This window comes from Equus asinus, chromosome 3, assembly GCF_041296235.1.
Source record: "Equus asinus isolate D_3611 breed Donkey chromosome 3, EquAss-T2T_v2, whole genome shotgun sequence".
Lineage (NCBI taxonomy): Eukaryota > Metazoa > Chordata > Mammalia > Perissodactyla > Equidae > Equus > Equus asinus.
Window position 1 is genome coordinate 104,069,392 of NC_091792.1, and position 19,485 is coordinate 104,088,876.

Genomic DNA, 19,485 nt, shown 5'->3' on the forward strand with positions numbered 1-19,485 from the left:
CTAGAAGCATATTTATGGGAAGAAGGGAAGAAAGACGATAGATGTGGGAATTTATTTTGGGGGCAGGGTAAGTTTGTACCATCACACTTTATAGCATGCAGCCACACTAGTTTTGCCAATGCAAATTCTGTGGGCTCATTGACCTCATATTTGAACAGAACAAGGCTTCCCATTTTGTTCATTTATTTTTAATAATGTTTAAACAAACAATGAAACACCTTCATTTACAAGTGTTAAGTGAAATGGTAAGCTGGGGAAATCTGATACAACCATAGGTTGCATTACTTCTTGACAGGAGCTTCAGAAACCCAAGCCTTTCTGAGTAGAGTAGGGTGATCTCCTTTTTTTCCTTCTGGAAATTTATGGAAAATTTAGAGATGATATCAGAGCTAATGAACTGGTGTCTCATCCCTGCTGGGAAATATTTTTTTCTTCCCCTGAGAAGCTCTTTTATTCACCCTTGTAGTCACTGTGTTCAGCCTTTCTACTCTGTCAGCTGTAACTTTTCCGTTTCAAGTGTCAGAAACCCCAAACTTAACTAGCTTTCTGAGAAAAGGGAATTAATTGGCTATTTTACTGAATCTTGCAGTTTAGAATTGGTTTCAAGTCTAGCCAAATCCAGGACCTGACTATTGTCAGTCCCCAAGCCTTGGTTTCCTGGCTCCATCTTCTCTGTGTGGCTCCATTCTCAAGTTCCATGTAGTTGCAGGATGGTTGCTGGTGATCTCAGTCCCTCTACGTTCTTAAGTTCATTAAGTGACTTTCCCAGCAAAATTCTCATTTTCTTCCATTCAAGTTCAAACCTGTCCCTGAGTCAATCACTTTGTGCAAAAGAATGTGATATTCTGATTGACTAGACCTGAGCCATGTGCCTAGAGTGGCTTCGGAAAGTCCATGGATTGAGAATGGAGGTGGTTCCTCAGAGGAAAATCAAGGTATGGCTCCCAGAAGGAAAGTGAACCAAAGGCAATAATAACTGTTAAGCACCCCACCTCCTGTGACCCCTCCCCCTTATCCTCAGCAAACAATCTTCCTTTCTGCCTTAAGAGAGCATGAAGTTAACTGTCCTTTGCTCATCTCTATATCTATCTGCACCGGCACCCACTCTTACTTGATTTCCCGTCACAGCAGGGCTTTGGTGCCCAAGATACTATCTATGCTGTTGATTATTAGCTCAGATCCTTTTCTTTATTAACATCTCTGGGATTTTACTTCAATTATCATATTTCTCTGTTTATTTACTCTTTTCTTTTTCTCCCACAAGCCTGTTCAAAGTTTCCCATCATTACTAAAACATCTCTTGACCCTACCACTTCTTCAGACCACCAGCCAATTTTCCACCTTCCCTCATAATCAGGTTTCTCAGTAGTTTTTTTCTCTATTAATTTCCATTTCATTTACTCCTAATTTTATGACAATATGGTTTCTTCTCTTATTAAAATTGCTATAGCAAAATTTGACTAAAAATTGGGCAGAGGATCCTACTAGAAATTTTTCCAAAGGAGACATACAGATGGCCAACAGGTACATGAAAAGATGTTCAACGTCACTAATTATCATTATGGAGAACAGATTAGTGCTTGTCTTAGGCGGGGGGTAGGCAAAATTTGTGAAGGTGGTCAAAAAGTATAAAATTCCAATTATAAAATGAATAATACTGTATTATATATTTGAAAATAGCTAGGAGAGTGGATCTTGAAATTTCTCACCCCAAGAAAAAGAAGTTTATAACTGTTTCTAGTGACAGATAGTAACCAGACTTGTGGTAATCATTTTGAAATGTATAGCTAAAGCACTAAAGCTTATGGACAACCTTCCTTGTATCCATGAGTGCATCTTATACATATGAACATCATCTATCACTTGAAGCAAAAAAAAATGTTGCAAACCACAATTTAGCATCCAAAGTCTCTTGTACTCTGAATCTCCTTCTCCCGTTTTTCTCCCTGCCACTGTCCTTGCTAAGCCCATTATGCTCTAGCCACATTAGAGTATTTTACAGTTCCTAGGATGCACTGCGTTCTCTCAGGCCTCTGTTTATCTCTTCTGTCATCAATGTACCCACATCACAAACTCCTACTCACCCCTTAAGATTCAGATTAAATGTCACCTCCTCCATGATGCCTTCTCAGCCTCTCAGGAAGTGACTTTCTTTTGTGCTCTCACTAGACTTGATTTACAGCTCTGTTACAGCACTTAACATTTAGAATTGTCATCTGGCTGTTTATGTGTGTCTTTCCCATTAGAGAATGAACAAACTTATGGTTTATGGGCAAAACCATACCTCAATCATCGCTCCTTGCATTCTCAGCAGCACCACCAAGCACGGCGTCTGATAGCTAATGAAGCTCAATAAGTGTTTGTGGAATGAATTAATTTTTAGACTATACTTAGTGAATCCTACATTTATGAAGGATGAAATAGAAAACTGATGAAAGAGTCATGGTTATGATTTTATATCACCTGATATTCTCCAAAAATAACATTCTTAAAACTGGCTACCTTTCAAAGTTATTACTTGGCTTTCATATAATTACGTTATAAATTCTTTTCTTAATTTGAATAAAGCAAATCTATTTGCCCCCAAAATGTGTGTTCCTTGAAAACAGGAACTATATCATGCATCTGTATTTTCCTAGGATCTAGCAAATGCCTGGCACATAAAATGGAGTTATGGTGAAATTTAAAAAATGAAACAAAACCTTCAAATATGAGGTCCCAGTACCTAAAAATTGTACTGGAATACACGTTAGATTAGTATAGGTCCCCTATAAAGACAAAAGCCGTTAGCTAGGGCTTGTTTAAAATTAGACCACTTAGATTCCTAAATCATTCATCCTTCCTTATATGTGCTGTATTTACTTACAACCTTCTCCAGCTCTTTAACTGTTTATGTAACACTGACCTTAAAATATCCAACGCAAATTCCAATTCATCTTTGCATCTGAGCACTCAACATACCCTTTGATTAAGGCTATCCTAATAACTGTTTGCTTCTCCAGATTCTAATTGACTTGTTGCCGCTCTGGCACACACAGTACCTTCTCACATACTAGGCTTTTCTTAAATTATATCCCTACATCATTTAGATATAAATGCTGCTTCCCATACTCTCTGGTTTTACCAAAAGTTTCATGTGTATAACTTGTCATCCTAAGTATTCTAATTTCTTCGTAAGTGACTACCAGGCTAACCATTGTGTTGTACTTTTTACCATGATGGAACCTCGATTTCTTCAGGGAAGTCCCTCCCCACTGCTGGAGTAGGACCTCCAGCTCAGTCCCCACATTTAACCTCTTTTCTTAATAGTCATATAGTATTTTAGCTATTAAATAAGATTTAGCTGCCTTAAGCTTGGGATCAAAAGGTATTTCTGGGAAGAAGGGGAGTATTTAGCCTTAGAAAGGAGGGAATAAAGAGAAAGTTCTCAAGAATAGTAAGAGGGAAAAGATCTTAAGAAAGATCAGAAAGAATAAGTAACTCATGTTATAAACGCACATTATTATTATCAAAATACACTTAAAAATAATTTAAAATCATGGCTCAGATATAGAGTGAGAAAGTGCCAAATGAGTTATTTAACTCATTATTAATGGAACTAGAGAGATGATAAATGCTGGTTCAATGGGAAAAAGAATGCTGGGACTAAATTGCAAAGCTAGATAAATCTGATTAGTGTCCCACAGGGTAATAAAAGTGTAACATTTGATGTTATTTTTTTCTATTGGGCAAAGATAATTTGCATCACTAATGGACAAAAACAATTTGTACTTATCAATCCTCTACGAGTTAAAACCTAACTTCACAGAGGCTGGACAAATCAGTAATAATAGAAAATGAAACAAAGTTACATTCCCTTGAGAGGGAGATTTAATTTACGTGAGCTTGTTAGACAATACTCTGGTATGGCTTTGAAAAGTTAAGCAGTAATCTTATTTCCAAATTTCAGAACTTTTTCTTAACACTGTAAATTAACGAAGACATCTCAGTACCTGGGTTGGAATGGGAAAGATAAAGAGGGCTATTTTCAGCTTCCAGAAATGGAGGAATTCATGTGCGTACCATAGAACAAGAAAAGTTAGAGAGAAAACTGTCAGCTCTCAGTTTCCATAAATTGGGCATAACCAAATTGAAAACACAGTTTAACAGTGGACCAGCTGATGTGGGAAAGGCTAAGAGTAGAGCTTTCCTAGGAGGTTAACTAAAACTGTATACCCAGCCCACTGAGGTGGCTTGTTCCGGGGAGATCTCTAAAGGCTTTAAACCCATGAACAGGCGCTATAGGAAGATGGCTCAGGGGAACTCTGCGGGCTCCCTGCTGGACCTCTTTATGCTAATGAGGCATGCCCCTTAATCTGCTTCCCAGAGACTTCCAAAATGAAGGTGTGATAAATCAACAACAGGTGAATGGGAGAAGATATTCAAAGCCAGAGAGAAGGGTGGAAGCCCCAGCAATTTGTAAGTTGCATAACCAAGATAACTACCTGTTGCATCCATAGATAACATCAAGTCCTATGATTTCTGTGCATGATTTAATAACTTAGAAGCTTTGAAACTTGGTTCTTTCTAGATGAAAATGAGTATGTTCTTACTCTATTTGCGGCAGTATCTATATACTATCTTGACACTTTCTGTACTTTCATTCCTACTGAAGTCTTGCCTAACTTTCTTGTGAGGTTGGGAATATCCTCAGGGACTTCTAAGAAATCAACAGCAGAGATGTGACCCCATGTGTTATTGCTGGCAGTTTTGGTAATCATCACCATACTTCAGTTGCAAAAACCACTCCCCACAATCTTCTTTCTTACAATCCACTCTCAAAAGCACAAAAGATGTATTAGGGTCATAGCCATACACAATGTTAGAATAAATGCATTTGGGGCTAAGAATTCTAATAAAGATCTTTATTACTTCATTGGGGATTTGGCAAATACAGAACTGACTCTTCTGTGTATTGAATTGATAATACCCCTAGAGGAATGACCCTGAAATTATAGAAAATGCATATTTTTTAAACTTTGTCTTCAAAAATAATCCTGTGCATTTTTTTTAAACAACAGAAAACTATAAAGTGGAAAATAAACAAATGAACACACAAAAATGGGAGTTTCTATAGCAAGTCTGGAGTCCTGGGGCAGTAAGACGTTTTCCTACTGTCTGGCTCACTCCTCATGATTTTCCTCAGTTTCTCATAGTCATTTTGCTATCTTTATCATGTAACAAAACTGTCTTGACCTCAAAGAAAATACACTGTTTGGTGTTGTCTTTAAAAACACAGATGGATAAGCAGTATACAAAATTTACTAGGGATTTCCACAGAAGATCTCCTCTTTCTTCTATGTTTCTATAAAAACAAAATTCACTATTTTAATCGCAATGGAATATATGGAAGAGGTGAGATGCCAAAAGCACCAGAAATTACATTTTAGGAATATCAATTGTTTGCCCCTATTGAGTAATCATAGAGAGAAAATAAAATGAGTTCCCTAAAAATAATATTTTTCAGAACTCTATTCTGGGAATTACCACAAAGGAAGGCATCATTACTTAAGGAACATATTTCCCTTAAGTTCAGTCGGTATAATATAATGCAAAGCCACACCTGTATATACTATCTGCTCAACTTCTGGTTCCACCCAGGGCCATGAATGGGTGAAGTATGTTTGCCTTTTGAAATGCTGATGATTTTGCTTCTGACACTAGGTAGGTCGATAAATAACTGGCCATTTGTTCTTAAGGTGAAACAATAGACACTACAGTGAAACCAAGAATAGTGGTCACAAAAGTTACTGGCAAGCCTGGTCCATAATCAAGTTCTGAGGGAGGGGACTTTGTCTCCCTCTTCGCCTGCCTTCTTCAGACCTCTCCATTTTCCTTCTAGCACTTCCCCTTTGTTAAAATATTTTTTTCCTCACTCAGGAAAAAGATCTGATTTCAGTCATACACATCTTACTATAAAATTTTATGTCTGCCTGGTTGATACAGCTATTGTTTTTGGCATTTTAATCTGAGTGTTGAAGGAATAAGGAAGGGCGGTGACCCCCAAAAGAGAATTTCAGGCATTAGAGAGTAAATGGGAAATTTGAGGGAGAAAGGAGGTACTTTCCATTAAAGCCTGAAATTGCAACATTCCTGCTAATAGAAAATGTACAATGCCTGTGCTGTGAGAGAACCCAGGCTACTTTGCGTTGAATGCTTTCAAACTTTAACTACACTGCTCTGTGTCTTAATAATGTTTTTGTATCTTGTCAAGTATACCAGTATTATTATACTTAATTAAATTCTGTTGCATGATTATTTTTGATTAATTTATGCTCCTACTTTCTAAATGACACATTTAGTTGTCATTGACATAGAAAAGAAGAAAATCATTTAAATTGTAAAGTCCCATTTTTTACTAATCACAGCAAACAGGCTTTTTCTTTCTTGTCTCTCAGCTATAAAGTGGGATCATTTAACCATTACTCTTTCTTACCACTACTACCTTCAAAATAATTAATTTTTATTCTTTTGTTTTGGCAGCTCTGTCTTTCCATGATGCTATACTATCAAGCTCCCTTCAGCTCTCTTGTTTTCCTGTGAACTCCAGCATCATTTGTTGGCTAAATCATTTATGTGATGCCTGTATACTCTCCCTTGAAGAGCTGTTTTTATTTTAACATTTATTCTTCTCACATCCTCTATATTATAAACTCCTTGTGAAAAAAACCTCATATTTCATCTCTGTATTCTAAATAACTTGCACCATGAGTTTTTAAATTGTATGTGCTTAATATATTATTGCTGTATTTGAATTAAGAGTAACGTGGGGTTGCATATCTTATAAAAATAAAAGACTTGTATCCAAAATATGTAAAGAAATCTTAAAATTCATCAATAAAAAAAATCAGCCCAATAAGAAATGGGCAAAAAACCTGAACATACACTCTACTATAGAAGATATAAAGATGGCAAGTAACCATATGAAAAGATGCTCAACATAATTTGTCATTAGGGACTTGAGATACCACTATACACCTATTATAATGGCTAACACCCAAAACACCGACAACCCCAAAATGCTGGCAAGGATATGGAACAACAAGAAGTCTTGTACATTGCTAGTGGGAATGCAAAAGGATACAGGGACTTTGGATTACAGTTTGGTAGTTTCTTACAAAGCTAAACATAGTCTTACCATACTTTCCAGCAATCATGCTCTGAGGTATTTACCCAACTGATTTGAAAACTATGGCTGTAGAAACACCTGCATAAGAATGTTTATAGTAGCTTTATTCACAACTGCCAAAACTGGAAGCAACCAAGATGACTTTAATAGGTGAATGTATAAATAAACTGGTGTATCCATACAATGGGATACTATTCAGTGCCAAAAAAAGAATGAGCTATCAAGCCATGCAAACACATAGATGAATATTACATGCATATTGCTAAGTGAAAGAAGCCAGTCTGAAAAGGCTACATACTATTTTATTCTATTTGTGTGACATTCTGGAAAAGGAAAAAACCATAGAAATAGTAAAAAAAAAAAAAAATCAGGGATTGTCAATGGGTTTTTGGTGAGGAGGGGAAGTGGTTTAAATAAGTGAAACACAAGTAGTGTGTTAAGGTGGTGAAAATTTTCTGTATGATATTGTAATGGTATATACATTATACTATGTATTATTCAAAACCCACAGAATTTTATAGTGCAAAGGGTAAACTTTAAGGTATGCAATAAAAAAAACGTTTAGGAGATTGTAGGATGGATTCCAGATTGTGACAAAACAACCTAACTGTCATACAAATATATGAAATAACCTCACTGAAGGAGTTAAGAAAAAAAGGTGCTGACCTAAGTAACTTTGGAAATGGGTGGAGTCTGTAAGAATTTGAAAGGTAAAACGAACTGTATATAAGACTGTACTCTAGTTGATAAAGTTGGTTATCCTGGAGGTACAGCTTAGTTCTAATGGAATTGTCCAATGGAATTGGACAATTAAGTAAAGAGATATGGGACCTGTCTTTGCACTTGAGTTTTCTAGAGTTGAATGATCTTGAAATAATACAAATAACATTATGAATATTACATGACATTACATGTTATTCATAACATTTTGAATAACATTATGAAATTACATTATTAATGTAGTGTAATATTACATTACAAAGAAATGGCATTATTGTGTAGAGTTGGCCCACAATAGGTACTCAGTAAGAGTGGAGTAATTAGTGTCTTTTCTTTTTCCCACTGCTACAAGTTTACTATTGAACATTTCGGAATTCTGCTGTTATTCTGACAAAAATTTTATAAGATCCAAAGACAGAAAGTTGGCTCTGCTTCTCCTGTGGTGTGATAATCTACTAGATTCCAACATGCCACTTCCAGGTTAAGCACTGAAATGTGCATAGAAGGAATTGTGCCCTGTTGGAATTTATAGGAAAGAAATAGTCTAAGTTTTTCCTTTTTTTTTTGAGGAAGATTAGCCCTGAGCTAACATCTGCCGCCAATCCTCCTCTTTTTTGCTGAGGAAGACTGGCCCTGAGCTAACATCCGTGACCATATTCCTCTACTTTATATGTGGGATGCCTGCCACAGCATGGTGTGCCAAGTGGTGCCATGTCCACACTCAGGATCTGAACCGGCAAACCCTAGGCCGCTGAAGTGGAATGTGTGAACTTAACTGCTGTGCCACCTGGCTAGCCCCTAAATTTTTAAATTTAAATGTAGATCATCTTAGAAAAATGTGGATTTGCTGCAGCAACCTTACAGAGGAGTTCTATTCAACTGTTCTATTGTCTATATTTACTGAAGGTAAATTTTGACATTCTCTATCAATTATTTTGGATAATTATTCTGGATTAGGTTGCAAAAATATTACTAGTCAATGGAAATTGGAGAGCATATAGTATCTGTATATAAGATCTCTCTTCGTGTCTTTAATCATAACTTAATGAAAATGTAATAGTTTAATGGAATAAGGACAAAAATACATACAGGTCAGAGAAAATGGAGTGTGAACATTAATATGCCAGATGTAAAGAAAATGTGTAAATTGGTCCCCTAATGGCTAGTTGGAAATCTTGTGAACAGAAGATCATTTAGGTGTCAGAAAAGAAACTTCCAATCATTAAGCATGTAAAATTTCTTTTGATATTACAGGTTAATTACTTATAGACTTGTCAAGAGGGGTGTGAAATTTTTAGGAAAAGAATGAGTTATCCAAATCAGTAAGAATATAATGCCTATTGACTTCAGGGTGAATAGAAGCATGCAAGGCAACATAGATATATGTCCTAAATGTTATTTTTTCTTGTTTATGCAATTATATCCAGTCTATAAGACAAATTACTAATTGTAAAATTAATGTAACTACAATTCAACTCTTCATACATAGGCTGTTGACGTGGGAAGTTAGAGATAAGAAAGGGGAGGAGGCTTGAATGATCTGTGTGGTAATTGGTTAGTGTTGAAGACATCAGTATGAACTCATGCTTACCTTAATATAAATACAGATAGTTACATATAGAATTATCTATAGGTATGTGTTTGTACTTTGGTTAGTATTCACACATATATTTTCTTGCTTTGTCAACTAAATGAGTCTAGAAGCAACAATGCCCCAATAGCAATGAGCAAATCTAGTGCTCAGATCTTGGTTTCTAATACCATTCTCCAATAAAATGAATGAGAGATCCTTGGAAAAATGGCTGATGCTAAGACTGGAGCACAAAATATATTATATGTGCCTGGAGTATCTTGTAGTTTGAAAAACCAAGAAAGTCTTAAAAGAAAACATACACACACACAATGCTGGGATATATCAAATTGACATAGGAGCCAAGTGAAAGAGCTCCCAATGTCCAAAGCTGGAACAATTTAAGCAAAAAAAATAAAGTAATATTGGGCTAAACCAAAGTATAAAATAAATATTTATAAGTTCATATTGGTATAAATGAATCACATAATAAATAAATAAATGGAGGAGAGCATACAAATCTCTGCCACAGAAAAATTCCAAATAATTTGTGTAGATATTCTGCCTTCATGGAGGTGGAGTGTAAGTATGGGCTGAACATAGTGACTTCCTTCCGCATAGTACAGGATGGAAAAAGCAAAAAAAACCTAATAACTTTATAGTGGAGAAACCTGATGAAGACTACCTCAGCCAGACAATCAAGGTTAACTTCAATGATAAGTCATGTTGATATGATAAAGTTGATATGGTACTCTTGATATGACTCGACAAAAAAGACACCTTACCTTTATAGGCTTCCTTTCAAAGACCAATAATCCCAGTCTAATCATGATAAAACATCATATAAATTCTAATTGAGAGAAATTCTACAAAATGCCTGACCAATATTTCTCAAAACTGACAAAGTCATCAAAAACAAAGGAAGTTTGAGCAACAGTCATAACCAAGACTTGTCTGAGGAAACTTGACAACTAAATGTAATGTGGTAACCTAGATGGGATCCTGGAACAGAGAAAGGATATTCGATAAAAACTAAGGAAATCTGAATAGTGAATGTAATTTAGCTAATAACAATGTATCAATATCCACCCATTAATTTTGACGAAATGCACACTAATAATGTAAAATGTTAACAGAGGAAATTGGATGTGGGATATATGAAAACATTATGTACTATCTTTGCAATTTTTCTGTAAATCTAAAACTTTTAACATAAAAGTTTATAAAATAAAAAATGGAAGAGGAATTTAAAAATCTAGTATTCTTAGATTAGGGAAGATATTTCACAATCAAGAATAACATGCTGTGAAAAAGAGCAATCAGAGAACAAAAATAAACTCTTGGAAATTTAAAATATGACAAGTGAAGTCATGAGTTCAATGAAAGGATTGGAAGGTAAAATTTAAAAAATATCCCAGAAGGAAGAAGTAAGTGTAAAGTCAAGGAAAATATAAGAAAAAGGGAAATAAACATTGAGAATTAGACCAATGACTAATAGGAGTTCCAGAAAAAGAGAATGGAGAAAAAATGGAAAGAAGGAAATGATCAAAGAAATAACAAAAGAGAATTTTCTGGATTGAAGGATGTGAGTTTTCAGGCTGAAGTAGTTCTGCAAGCATTCAGTATAATAAAACACATGCACACCCCCATGAGTAGGTTATTATGAGGTACAAAGTTCTTTTCCTTGTCTGTTTATTGCTTATTCTTATGTTGTCCTTTTTCCTCCCCTAATTCAAGTATTGTATTTTCCCAAAGACTTCTGATCCAGGACCCCTCAACCTCCTACTCTAATCTGACCAGATTATTCTCTGATCACTTTGTTCTCTGATTGAATTCATTATTTGCCGGAACCTGTGTCTTCTCTCATTGCAGATTTATTCACTTGATTTGTTGAAGCACATCTTCAGGGAACTTTCTAAAGAAGGTTGTAAGGGGGAATCTGGGTCACTGTAAAGAATAAACATCAGATTGGGACCATCTTTTCTATTAGCAAAATTTGAAACTAGAAGACAGTAGAAATACTGAAGGAATATAATTTTCAACCTAGAATTCTATATCTAGCGAAACTATCAATTGCACATAAGGGTAGAAGATGAAATATACTTTCAGACATCTAAAAGCTCAGAGAATAACCTGTTCAGATTAGAGTAGGAGGTTGAGGAGTCCTGGAAGCGTCTTTGGGAAAATATAATACTTGAATTGGGGGGGGGACAAAGGACAAGATAAGAATAAGTAATAAATAGAAAAGGAAAAGAAAATTGAATTTCAAGATAGACTAAAATCTGTGCAACAAAGAATGTTATCATATAGTACTTTTGTTTTCAGTAAATGATATTTTTGTAGAATAGGTAAACACCGTTTAATGATTTACAAATTTTATAGTCAACAAATCCAGGTCACTTATTATGATTATAGAACAGAATGTGATAGACAAATAAAAGGGAACTAGATTATCAGCCATCATAGCAAAAAGTCAGTAGAAAGTCATTAATATGTATAAATAAAAAAATCTTGATTCATATTCATTATTTAGAGATATGGCTTTACCTACCAGAACAAAACAGCTAAAAGCTTTAAAACTGGTTGTTCCTGGGGGGCTGAAAGGGGGGAGAGGGGATAGATTTTCATTACAAGTTCTTCTGTGCGCTTGACTTTTTAAATAATGTTCTCATCACTTTAAAAAAATTTAATTATTTTAGTTAAAGGTAAATTATAGGTTAAATTCAATTTAAATATTCCTAGATATTTCCTTTTTACTTTTCCTGAGAATGCTCTTATCTATTTGTAGGTATTCAAGTGGTGTAAGTGTCAGCTATAAAAGAGACTGCTGTTCTTATATTTCCTATTTCATGGAAGGCAGGGATCACTGAAAATCTTCAAAAGATGTTTGTTGCTAGATTTCCTGGTCAAGGATTCAAACAAATGTGGTTTCCCAACTGTAACAACTTTGTATTCTATGCACTCATGTTCATGGCAGCATTATTTACGATAGCCAAGAAGTGGAAGCAACCCAAGTGTCCATGAATGCATAGTCATAAAATAGATAAAATGTGGTATATCCACACAATGGGATATTATTCAGCCTTAGGAAAGAAGGAAATTCTGACACACGATACAATCTGGATGAAACTTGAAGACATTATGCTAAGTGAAATGAGCCATTCACAAAAGGACAAATATTGTAAGATTCCACTTATATTAGGTACCCAGATAGGTCAAATTCGTGGAAACACAAAATTGTAGTTAGTAGGGAGAGGAGGGAATGGGAAGTTATTGCTTAATGAGTGCAAATTTCAGTTTGGGAAAATGAAAAAGTTCTGGAGATGGATAGTGGTGATGGTTGCACAACAATGTGAATGTACCAATGTCACTGAAGTTTACACTTAAGAATAGTTAAATTGGTGAATTTTATGTTATGTATACTTTACCACACATGCAAAATTCTTTTTGACTTTTTATTTTAAAAAATGAGTGAAATCCTTTTGTAGGTAAAATAAGACCTGATTCAAGTATTTTAAAAACAAATGCTTTAAATATTATGTACTTCTTGCCTTGGGTAGAATTCAGCACCTAGCACACTGTCTGGCACATAGAAGGAGTTTAATAAATGAGTAAGCTACATGATTATGGCCATCTAAGATGTGGAATTTTTGACATTATGTTGTTGCTCTATGTGTGGTTTATATGGAGGTTAATTGCTGGATGAGGTGGGCCCATATAAAGCTCCAATCTCTGTTGGTACACATTATGTCCACCCATTTCTCAAAGAGAGAACTGTAACTGAATGAGACATAATTTTGTCAACTACTGACTGGGCATCTGCCCCTTTGGTTTTAACTATGTAAAGTCAAAGGGCCTCCGAAAGAGCTCCTCAACATCAGGTCACAGGTGATACCTAGCCTTCACCCGGTGATAGATCTCAAGGTAGAAAGTAAGAAATTCCCACAAAATATCTACAGAGCTGTATAAAACTTTGTGATCTAACATGTTTCTAGGACATTATTTCCTGGGTGTATTTTTTCTCTTCTTTTTGTTTGATAATTTTAAAAAATGTTTCGTTAGGTCTCAATTATATTAAGGAAAACCCAAAGTAAGGGGTTTGTCTATGTGTGGATCTAATATAAATGGGAGCTCCATGAACCCATGGAGCCAGCAGGACAAGAGCAGTGGGGGTCACCATGAGAAGGATCCACCAAGGGGAAACTAAGGAAGACAGAGCCTGGCACCTAGAGTTAGATAACCACCTCGCCACACTTTGATTCCTAACCTCTGGCCACAGAGGTTCCTTGTGTTTTGTTTTGTTAAGGGAGGCAATGTTTCCTTTATCAATCCTTTATCTTTGAAAGAGGGAAGTTTTCCAAATGTTTTGGCCTCATGAATAAATTTTTGAATTCATGTATTTCAAAGAAAAGAGAAGTGGATATTTCAAAAGAAATAAATTTTCTGCTGTGACCTCTGAAATACTTTGCCAAACCAAATTTGCTTGCAGTACAATTTCATTTCACACCATACTCATGACACAAGCTTTGTGGAATTTATTATCCAGGGAGAATATGACAACTCAGCATTTTGATTTCAAAGAAAAAAGCCTTTTTTAAAATTCAAAGTGAAAATGAGAGATAAATCCTTGCAAGAAAAGGTTTTGTTTCTTTCCTTCTCTTTTTTTTTTTTTTTTTTGTTTTTGGTGAGGGCAAGATTGTCCCTGAGCTAACATCTGTGCCAATCTTCCTCTATTTTTTGTATGTGGAATGCTGCCACAGCATGGCTTGATGAGCAGTGTGTAGGTCTGTGCCTGGGATCCAAACCTGTGAACCCTGGGCCACTGAAGCAGAGTGCGCCAACCTAACTGCCAAACTTAACTATGCCACCCTTATGCCAACTTAACTAGGCCGGCCCTTGCTGCTTCTTTTTTGTGTGTGAAATTCTCTAGAATGCCTTTGATATTTCAACTTCTCTGCTTTGATTTAGAAACTGACAATCCCAGGAGTTAGGGAGGGCCTAGCCTTATTTAAAGAATTTGAAAGGCCACACTACTTCTAAAATAACAATACCGTGTACTGCATTGATTAACTAACTTAACTTATTTATTCTTAATACTTATATCATATGAATCTATTTTGAGCTGATTATCGCAAGCTATTACATAAATATAACACAAAAACAGAAGAGACACCTGAAATGAATATTAAAAATATGAGAGGGGCTGGCCTGGTGGTGTAGTGGTTGTTTGGTGTGCTCCGTTTTGGCAGCCTGGGTTCATGAGTTCAGATCCTGCACACAGACCTACACACCACTCATCAAACCATGCTATGGCAGGTTACCCACATACGAAATAGAGGAGGATTGGCACAGATGTTGGCTCAGGGCCAATCTTCCTCATCAAAGAAAAAAAAAGAGAGAGAAATCTCTTCTTGGAATCCTGAGTCAATATTTTTGGTTGGAAGAGCACTTATAGGAATAACAAAGAGTAGGATTTTATTCTCATAAAACTGTAAATGACTTGGTAGGCTTCTTGCACTTTTCTCACATGTAAGCATGAAAACTTAACTTGTTAAAGTGTGAATATTTTCCCAAAGTTATGGAATGAATTCAAAAGAGTCGTGGCTTTTTAAGAAAGTCAGTGTAAGAGCGACATCATCAAAATGGCAGCCCAGGAGACCGCAGCCTCCATCTCCGCACAAAGATCAACAATTAGACAGTTATCCGCAAACAAAAACAGCTCTGGGGGAACTCTGGAGCCTTCTTAAGAAACTTCAGCAACACAGTGGAAGAAAAAACCCGAGAATAGCGACACACAAACAAGAAGGATGACAGCTTCCTTTTGCCCGCATCCTCCCGTCTCTCAAGCCGGTGTTTCTCAGTGCCAAGAGGGAAGTCCCCAGTTAGAAAAGGTTCCCCTCCCTGGGAAAATAAGACCACAGTAAGCAATCAGCTTTCCTAGCCTTTGGGGCACTGCATGAAGGTTGGTTTCATTCCACTCAGACCTGCAAAGCTGAGACATATAGAGATTGTTAGGAACAAGGCAGAAAAACAGAAGCTACCAGGAGCAGCCACACAGCAGGAGCAATCACAATTCACAGTGACCTGCTCTGTGGACAAACTCAGCATCTTTCACCAATAACCAGTACAGCTGCCATAGACACCCCTGCAGATTTCACCAGCTTTTGCCCTATAGGTATTCATGTTTTCTGATGCCAGTCACCCAAGTCCCTTCCTGCTCTCTATCCGCTGCCTCTATTAGAGTCCAGGACAACACTGACAGCCAGCCCAGGCCTCTGCAGCTGCAAGAGTGCAAGACACCACGACTGACCCCCACCACCATTCATGCACTCAGCGCTAGCCCCTTCAGCTGTGCACTTGTACACCACTGGCCTAATGCCTATCACGACTCCACTGTCATGTGTATACCTAGGGAGAGACTGTACAGCCATGGGAAAACACACCAATAGCTAGGGCCCCCAAACTTCTTCTGGGCCTGGATAAGGCCTGATCCTGTCACCGGCCTGCATCACTGTACTCACTTGCAGCTAGCCCTTCCAGCTGTGCATCTGCATACCCCCAGCCTGACCCCCATCATCGGCCTCCACTGCTGCACACTCGTGGTGAGATCCAGCAGCCACAGGACTGCATGCTGATAGCCAGGGCTCTGTACTTGTTAGTGTACCCACACTTGCCTCAGCCCTTGCTGCATGCCCTGGCCCCATCACTACATATGTGTGTGCAACTGGCCCCTGTTACTGCACGAGCACCTGAAGCACACCACTGGCTCCAGCCACCACTGCTGTCTACTCTGGTCCCTGTATGTGATTGAAGTTCAATTGTTATCGCAAAAAATAGACTACTATTTGTCTATAAGATGTTTTATGTGAGCCTTATGGTAACCAAAAGACAAAAACCTACAGTAGATAAAAAAATTAAAGCAAAGGGAATCAAAGCGTATCACTGTGGAAATCATCAGTTCACAAGCGAAGTTGGCAAGAGAGTAAGAAAGGAATGAGGGACCTACAAAACAATCAGAAAACAATTAATAAGAGGCATTAGTAAGTCCTTACATACCAGTAATGATTCTAAATGTAAATAAATTGAATTCTCCAACTAAAAGACATAGTGTGACTAGCTGGACCAAAAACAAGACCCAACTATATATTGCCTACATGAGACTCACTTCAGCTTTAAGGACACACACAGGCTCAAGGTAAAGGGATGGAAAAAGATATTCTATGCAAGTGGAAACTAAAAGAAAGCAGGAGTAGTTATACTTGTATCAGACAAAAATAGACTCTAAGCCAAAAATGGTAACAAGAGACAAAGAAGCTCCTTATATAATGATAAAGGGGTCAATTTATCAAGAAGACATAACAATCATAAATTCTAAATGCACCTCACATCAGAGCACCTAAATATATTAAGCAAATCCTAACAAATCCGACGGGAGAAATAGACAACGACGCAATAATAGTAGGGGACTTCAATACTCCACTTTTAACAGTGTATAGACCATTCAGACAGAAAATCAACAAAGAAACTTTAAACTTTAACCATACTTTACATCAGATGGGCCAAACAAATATATACAGAGCATTTCATCCAACAGCAGCAGAATATGCATCCTTCTCAAACATCCATGAAACATTCTCCAAGATAGATCATATGATAGGTCACAAAACAAATCTTAGCAAATTTAAGAAGACTGAAATCATACCATGTATCTTTTCCAAACACAATGGCATGAAACTGGGAATTAACAATAGGAAGAAAACTGGAAAATTCACAAATATGAGGAAACTAAACATCACACTCTTGAACAAATAATGGGTCAAAGAAGAAATGAAAAGGGAAATCAAAATATGTCTTGAATCAAATGAAAATGGAAACACAGCATGTCAAAACATAGGGAAAAAACTCCTTGGCATAGATCTTGGCAATGGTTTTTTTGGATATGAGACCAAGAGCACAAGTAACAAAAGGAAAAATAAGTGGGTCTGCATCAAATTACAAAGATTCTGCACAGCAAAAGAAACAATCAAGAAAATGAAACGAAAACCTATAGGATGGGAGGAAATATTTGCAAATTGTATATCTGATAAAGGGTTAATAGCCAAGATCTATAAAGAACTCATACAACTCAACAGCAAAAAAAAAAAAAGAAAGAAAATCTGATTTAAAAGGATCTGAATAGACATTTTTCCAGAAAAGACATACAAATGGCAAACAGGTACGTGAAAAGGTGTTCAGCATCACTAATCGTCAGGGAAATGCAAATCAAAACCAGAATGAAATATCACCTCACACTTGTTAGTACGGCTATCATCAAAAATACGAGAGATAACAAGTGTTGCTGAGGATCTGGAGAAAAGGAAACTCTTTCACACTATTCGTAGAAATGTAAATTGGTGCAGCCTCTATGGAAAACAATATTACAGTTCCTGAAAAAGTTAAAAACAGAACCACCATACGATCTAGCAATTCCACTTCTGGGTATATAGCCAAAGGAAACGAAAACAGGATTTTGGAGAGACACTTGCAGTCCCATGTTCATTGCAGGATTATTCACAATAGCTAAAATATGGAAACAAAAGTGTCGATGGATGCATGAATAAAGATGTGATATATATAAGTGTGTAAATGTTGCACATTTGCAACAACATGGATGGGCCTTGAAGGTATTATGCTAAGTGAGATAAGTCAGACAGAGAAAGACAAGGACCGTATGAAATCATTTATATGTGGAATCTAAACAAGACGAACTCATAGAAACGGAGAGTAGAATGATGGTTATCAGGGGTTGGGGGTTGGGGGAAACAGGGAGATGTTGGTCAAAGGGCACAAGCTTCAGTTATAAGGTGAATAAATTCTGGGGATCTAATGTACAGCATGGTTATTGTAGTCAATAGTACTGTATTATGTGTTTGAAAATTGCCAAGAGTATAGATCTTAAATTTTCTCATCACGGGGAAGTAATGGTCATTATATGACATGATGGAGGCGTTAGCTAATCCTATGGTGGTGATCATTTTGCATTATATAAATGTATTAAATCAACATGTTTTAAATCTTACACTTCACAATGTTTTATGTCAATTATATAGCAATAAAGCTAAAAAAATAATAAAGTCAGTGTATTAGAGTCCAATGAGTTATGAGCAGAAGGTCAAATGGTTTGGGTTTAGGTGCCAGCTCTGCCCCTCACCTACATGTATAACCTTGGGCAAGTCATGTCGCTGAGGGCTGTCGACCTGAGCTCTTCCCTGTACTTCTCCCTGGAGTGAGATTAATACGTTTGCTCAAGGTCACTCTCCTGAAGAGTTGAAACTGGATTTGCCTCAGAGAGTTTAATTCCAGGGGCTGAACTCTTAACCAATAATCTTTAGAACACAATATATGGCCAATTGATTTTCTACAAACGTGCCAAGACAGTACCATGGGGAAAAGATAGTCTTTTCAATAAATGGCATGGAACAACTGAACATCCACATGGAATAAAATGAATCTCGATCTTTGCTTCACACCAAAGAAAAATTAATTAAAAATGTATCATATACCTAAACATAAAAACTAAAATTAATGAATGTCTAGAAGAAAACACAGAAGAAAATTTTTGTGACTTTAGGATGGGCAAAGGATAGTAAAAGCATAAATCATAAATTAAAAGAATTGTTAAATTTGACTTCATCAAAATTTCAATCTGCTACTTTTCAAACAACACCATTAAGAAAATGAAAAGCCAAGTCAAAAACAGAGAGAAAATATTTCTGATATATCTATTGATAAGATTCATAATCAAAATATATAGCAACTCATACAGCTCAACATGAAGAAGATAAACCATTTAATAATAAACAGGGAAAAGTTTTGAATAGGTACTTCAGAGAGGAAAGTATATAATTGGCCAATAAGCACAGGAAAACGTGCTCAAGGTCATGAGTGGCTAGATGGGTCAGTATCTTTGTCAGAACACATCAAGTAGTACACTTTAAAAGGATGCTTTTTACTGTATGTAAGATATACGTGGAGCTGTCTGCTTTTT

General features: G+C 36.5%; 1 long non-coding RNA gene across 2 annotated transcripts in view; it reads left to right on the forward strand.

Annotated features, from left to right (window-relative positions):
* LOC123283799 (uncharacterized) overlaps nucleotides 1-6,845 on the forward strand; it is a 67,244-nt gene extending 60,399 nt beyond the window's left edge. For both annotated transcript variants that reach the window (XR_011502205.1, XR_006524508.2), the window contains exons 5-6: nucleotides 4,367-4,458; nucleotides 6,523-6,845. This is a non-coding gene — a long non-coding RNA (uncharacterized lncRNA). The remainder of the gene's footprint in view (nucleotides 1-4,366; nucleotides 4,459-6,522) is intronic.
* Nucleotides 6,846-19,485: the final 12,640 nt, after the last annotated feature.